The sequence below is a fragment of the Teleopsis dalmanni genome, chromosome 2, assembly GCF_002237135.1.
Source record: "Teleopsis dalmanni isolate 2A chromosome 2, ASM223713v2, whole genome shotgun sequence".
Lineage (NCBI taxonomy): Eukaryota > Metazoa > Arthropoda > Insecta > Diptera > Diopsidae > Teleopsis > Teleopsis dalmanni.
Genome location: NC_051847.1, coordinates 211,076,924 through 211,083,864, shown reverse-complemented (window position 1 = coordinate 211,083,864; position 6,941 = coordinate 211,076,924). Strand labels below are relative to the sequence as shown.

Below are 6,941 nucleotides of genomic sequence, written 5' to 3'. Positions count from 1 at the left end.
ACCAACATAACTGCTCTACAAACTGGTCTATGTCTCTTATTTCAAAGGTTTATATGTTTGTTAGGTTTTTACCAACCCAAACACGAGACTAAAACTCCTGCGGATTAAAAACATTAACACATACGACGCAACACAGTATCCTCGTGTTCTACAGAACGCAAAAGTCATTATAAAATGAACAAAGTCTCTACTCAATAGATCAATTTTTATCTTACTATGAACACCGACACCATAGTATTGAATAGATTTCAAGGCAGTGGAAGCAACTGACTGGTGCACTTCTTATGCAATTCGAATCAAGCAAATTTTTAGAAGTGATAAGAATCTGTATCTATATATTTTTAGAAACAGGTGTTAACGTGTAGTAACCAGCTTAATCGTTGTGAGTGGGATACTAATGTCCAAGTAGTGAATTTCAGAGAACAGCCAGACTGTTACGCCCTATAAACATGCTTTAAAGCATAGTAACACAAAAGAGAGATAGTTGAAGAAACTGTGTATGTCATTAATAGACTGCTAAGCTGCAGATGATAATGATGTTAGTTACATCCAATATTATCTCAAAAGTATATTTAATTGAGGGCTATATGACATCTTATGATGAAGTTTCAGTTAATTTCTTTAATTAGAAAACTTAGAAACTTTTCAGCTTAGAAACCGTTGTGTATGTGGTTTAATCTTCTTAAGCATACAATAGTAATGTCAAAATATTGAAACTTCTATGTACCGTTAGACAACGAAGTCATATAATTGCTCTCTGACTCTGACCTAATTATAGATGCAGATTAAAATGAACAAATACTCCCCTGTGGAGTTTTATAACAATATATAACGACCAAATTTATTATGAAACTATTAGAACTTTTCTTAATATAGTACTGTATATTAATGAGAAAAAGATAAATCGAAAATGTACAATTGGCTTGACTATATAAGGACCTTGATACAAGTACAAATGACGGTACAAGATAGGACATGTTTTTATTACTGCAAATATGACTTTATCTAAGTCATATTTGCATATTTTCTAAGTCATATATTATCTTTATCTTTATGACTTTACTAAGTTTTTTAAGTTGTTTTTAATTATATATATATATATACATATATAAATATATATATATATATATATATATATATAAATTTATTAATTATCTGTTGATATGGCCTCTAGTAGTACCATAATTTTGCCTTAATGAATAGGATACATAAATAAAATTGCATATAATATCCATATATCAACATATGTACTAATTTTAAATCAGCGTAAAATGTTATAGATATGTTGTATATATAGTCTATATATATTCCAACCACTTTTCAATGCCTCTATAAATATTTGTATTAGAAATGTTTTTATAAAAAATATTTATTTAAATATGTATTTAAATACACTGAACACATTTGAGGGAGTACCGAGAAATACCGTCACACACGTCAAGTGCTTGTGATTCCAAACCTCAACCGAAGGCACACGGCCGCAGTAAAAATTCAAGTTGTCTGTGATACACGTATGAAGGATGTAAACGTGTTCGCCATTTCCTTATCCGCCAGTTTCATCTCAAGTGGCTTTTTAAAAGAAATTTTTATAGCGCGTAGTTGTTTTTCTTTATTTATTTTTTTTTTTTGTTCTTGAATTATGATTTCTTTCTGTTGTTAATTCTGTTGCAACTGTGGTTGTTACTACTGAAGTTAATGGCGGGGCTTCACAAATAAGGGAGATTTTTTCTTTTCTTCTTCTTCATCTTAATAAATATGTAAGTACATAAGCAAATGTATTTAAATAAGTGATGTTAATGTTTAACGTGGCAGTTTATTTAAATTTATATCTCTAACTGAAATAAATTTAAATTTACTTCGTTTAAGATATATTTTTATTATGTGAAATTTTTGGAAATTATCTCAGTGAATTAAAATGTTTTTCACGTTTCTAATGATAACTGGTACAATTAATTTAGTGGAACAGTTGCTTTATGAACCATGACATTCTGCGCTTAATGTTGATTTTTTTTCGAGATCTAAATCCTTTATTATCAAATTTAATCATCTGTGAGTTTATTTTAAGATAAATATTTTTGGGCACATTAAGAAGATTACAAATGAAACTTAGGTAAGATATTTTAGACCTTAATCCACATATAAAGTTGTTAAGAAAAAATTGAAAGCCTGAGGATAAAAAGAAACGCCTGAGAAGAATCCTATGATTTTTATTAATTATTTTCAACTCAGAGAAGTAAAAGTAAAATATTGATTTATTGATTACTGACTGCTTATAAAAGTTTTTTATAAATTAACTATATATATATACATATAGAGCGAATGATAATAGTAAAGAAATTTATGTCTTTAACTTTCCTCTACTATGCAGACAGACCCGTAGATGTTTGGTGTTTTTCAGATAATTTTAGTAACTTAAGAAAAACACATTTAGCTTTTTAAAGAATTGTGATGAATATTCGTAGAAGCGAATAGTGTTCTTCAATTTATTTCGGAGTGAACGGTGGGTTTCAGTTCTTTTATGTAATTCAGTCAGAAGTATTGTATTATTTTTGTGCTCAAACCTACAGCCTCTCAAATTCAGGCTGGAAATTTGTCACTGTCATGCCTTCGTAACCAAATATTGGTTACAAAACCATGCCCACAGTATAACGTTAAATAGCAATACATCGGACATAGTGATGGCTATTCACCGTGGTTTGCACAATGGAATATCTAACAAATAAATCGAATCTAAAGCTATACTTAACCCTGTTCTATCTTCTATATTGTTGAATTATGCCATCAAGTTAGTGATTTGATAATAATAATAGTTAATACGTTATTAATTAATAAGTAAGTGAGTAAATTGATTAGAAATACTTGATAGATAAGTAAAAAGATAAATTTATAAATAAAAAATAAGGAATACGTAATCAATAAATAAATTAGTATATGGTATAGTGAAAGCAAATAGAGAGATATGGAAATAACTAAAATATCAATAGATATTTGAACGAAAGATTTTGTAGGTTAGTGTTGTGTCCTCTATGAGTTACCACTTACGCGTCAGAAATTATGGAACAATAACAGGACTAAGTTTCTTTAGTTAAATAAATAAGTTTCTATTTTATAAAACTGATTTTAGAAAATAACATAAAAACTATCAACATTTTTTATAAAAGTAATTAAAACATACATGGAAACTATGAAAAGTATGATGTGTGAACGATATGCAATTAAAATAGATACGAGGCGTGTTACACTATTTTAAAGTAATGTTTGATGTGTGATTATGTGGATTAGAACTTTAAGAGCAGCAACAAAAAAAGTAAAGTTAAGGTTTAATCCGTAGGCTTATTGTCTTCCGAGTTTAACAAATATAACAGTCCTTACATAAACCCAAGAGAATTAATTAATAGTATGGATCACATATTCTAACAAAAGAACCTTTTTTACCATATAAAAATAACTGTTTCGTTATGAATAATTAAAGTTTTCACTTCTATTCTACACGTTTCCAATCTGGTTCGCAATCAGCACGGCTCTTCTTAGTGTTTGTATTATTTGAAGTAGTCCAAGTCATTAAGTTCGTTTGTGAAAAAGATTTGTGTTATAGTTTCTATTGATGAGTACTAGTTAGCTCTTCTATGAAGATATAGTATAACTTCTTTATTTTGAACCGGTTGGTAATATTCTTACTTCTATCCCATTATACAACAGTATATATCGAAATTACACTCTTAGTTTTAAGCTTGTTCCTTTATAGTCTCCGTAATATCATTCCTAATCTACATTACTTTCTATACATTTCCGTTGGTTTTGGAATTTTAGAACTTTAATATGTTGAATGTAAGTCAACTAGTGTCTCCTGTAATTTATGTTTTCTTAACTACTAAAATGGGATGGTGACCATTGGGCTTATATGGCACCAATTTTTTCAAAATCCATTGTTAATTATGGATTACAGTGTATCCTGTAATTTATGTTTCCTTAACTACTGAAATGGGATGGTGAGTTTATATCCCAATGGGCTTATATGGGACCAATTTTTTCAAAATCCATTGGTAATTAAGAAGTTTTATAGGAAGGTTTCTAAAGCTTTCCACCTCCTGTATAGCAAAATATATATTTGATCAAAATAAATTTTTAACTTCAGGCAACATATTATTATTTGTATGATCATTTAAATTTAACTATCACCTTTGATAGTTGATGAGAACTTTACTTAAATGAGACGCATTTTCTCAGTTTTAGTCGTGCATAAATCATATTAAGAGTTTCCAGTGAAGATATTTCGACCGTTACCAGTAAAAGGTGTGAAATTGCTGCTCCTTTTCTTTGTTTGCATAAATAAAAGTCAAAAAAAAAATTTTTTTTTAAATAAATAAAAAATTTCACGAAACCAACTTTAATGCTGAGATTTTCCATGAATACAGGTAACGTGTACACACCTTGTTCTAAACATGCCAAGGTGAACCGTTTCGCATCATAAGAAATTCATAAACTGAGCCAATGTACGCAAGTGAAATATAAACTTTTAATTACGAACAGTTGCCGTTGCCGTTGCTATTGCCGCCAGCAGCATTCAGAGCAGAGCGGTAATACTCACACGGCAGATTTAGGGTCTTGCGCCAATACCTACAACTTATCGCCTATTTATCTGCCGGTTTCGTTACATAAGTATAGTAACATCAGTGAACATCAGAATGTAACAAACAAGCCACAAAACCGCCTCAAGACCGCCGCAAGACTAATCGCGTTGACATTTTGATGTCTCGGAATGATTATCGAATTGCAGTTAATTATGCTTCATTGCCGGTTCGCTGGTTGTTAAAGTATTTTGCCGACCTTCAAAGCACTTAGCCAACAAAGCACCACCGCTGATATGCCTCGCAGGCATTTTTGATGAATTAGCAAACGCATTTGCTTAATTGCATTACAAAACAAAAAAAAAAACAAAGTAGAAATTATATTCATAATAAAATTAAGTTTAAAACTAAAAACAAAGACTTTTATTTCATATTAAATATTTATATTTAATTAGCACTTATAATAAATTCGTTGCAGTTTTTGCTGGCGTTTTGATGGCGTTAATTAGCATTCGTGGTACGTGAGACACGAAATTCACGTAATTTAAGACGCCAATTTCAGTTATGCTTTTCACTCGGACTTGGACTCGTACTCGGACCCTTTCGGTCTCATAATTACAATCCATGAAAAATTGTTAGTAACGCTTTAAGCTTTTGATTGAGTGTCAGCAGACCTAAAAAGCATAATAATATATATACACACTTATAATAATAAAAACATCACCAACTTCAGCAACAACGAGATATCTGCGTTAAAGGTTGAGGCAAAGGTAAGGCAGAAATATTTCGTTGTGATTCTTTACTATGAGATACAGGCAGATAGAAAGTCAAGCAGACAGGCAAACAGGCAAACAGGCAGACAGACATCATCAAGTGCAATGAGAATTATTACACAAAAATGCAAGCCAACGAATGCACTTTAAGAGGCTGTGTTTGCGCATATTTGTTCACGGCGTGTATTTATTCATATGTGCAAATTTTTAATTTTCACATAATGTGTTTTAAGGAAAGGAAAAATATGAAAATCCATAAGAAAAGAAAGGTTTCTATAGTCAGTTATCATGACTTCAAAAATAAAAATATTATGGAAGTCGATACAGTTAAATTTTTTAAAAATTAAAAGGATTGTTGCATCTTATTTCGGTATTGCTAAATTTAAATATTTAAAAAATTTAAAATAATTATTAAAGAGAAGAAGCAGTAGAACTAGTCAGAATATTATACACAATAAAGTTTTTTTTTTATTTTTAATTTCTTAGGACATAGGACGGTAAAAGCCTTATTAGACATATTTTATTGATGGATGTTGTTTTGCAAAAAGTCAACAGTTTTTGGATTGTTCGCATAAACACTTATCTCTGGATAATACCACAAATTGGAACTGGGAAATTTCTCGCACAACAGTCAGAAAACAGGACAAATGGTGTGTTTCCACATTTAAATCCATAATTCTTGAAATTGGTAGTATTGTCGCTGGATCGATCAGTTATCACAGTTCGTGGTGTGTGTCATAACTTCGTTAATTAAAAAAAAAAATGGTTGCTTATCACACCTGCAGATTAAAAACCATTTTATACAAAAAGTTTTTGTGGATGTTCTGGTCTTTTAACAGTTACTTGTGGATTTATACTGTGTCAGATGTAAACATTTTATTATTTGATATATATACTAAGTTAAAGACGCGCCACATTACTGAAAAAAAGTTCAATTCTCATATCAATCATTTTTGTAGTAAATTTTTACAATTTTAAACCATATTACAAAATGACAAAACTTAAACTAAACGTAACATACCTTGGATATCAGTTCTGTTTGATATCTGTTATTACAACTTTGCGACCCAAGTAGGATAACGAAATGAATAACCCTATATTTTTATTTAGTAAAATCTACAGTAAGAAGACTATCACCACTGACCTGAAGAAGATTAAGGCTCTATTGAATTTATTATGAACTGCATGTCTTTTATCTGTACTACACGAAGTTAAAATAGGAGCTCGTAACTCCGTTGTAATAAAAACTTCTGAACGAAAGACGAACTCTCATACGAATGGCTAAATATATTTTATTCGTTTAAGATTAAAATGGAAAATAAATGGAGTACTGACTCCTAAAGAAAGTACTGGCACTGCCAACATTTTTGGTTTTTTGTATTGCTTACCAAATCTAACTGAACAGAAAACATTCTGCCTTTTAAAGCGAAGCTAACAGTTATTGAGGGCACCCTAACTTCGGATGCGGATGGCAATCTTATTCTAGCCCAAGCCAAAGCAGGACAGTCACAGATTATGACTACAGATCTGATCCGCCTCCAAGCAGAGACATTTCAACTTCTCAGACATATCCATCTTGTTAAGATGACATTGCATGCCA

The 6,941-nt window shown here is 30.5% G+C and overlaps 1 protein-coding gene across 1 annotated transcript in view; it reads right to left on the bottom strand.

Annotated features, from left to right (window-relative positions):
* The window catches only part of LOC119676675, a 32,200-nt gene that overhangs the window by 24,334 nt on the left and 925 nt on the right, over positions 1–6,941 (bottom strand). The gene's annotated exons all lie outside the window — the stretch shown is intronic.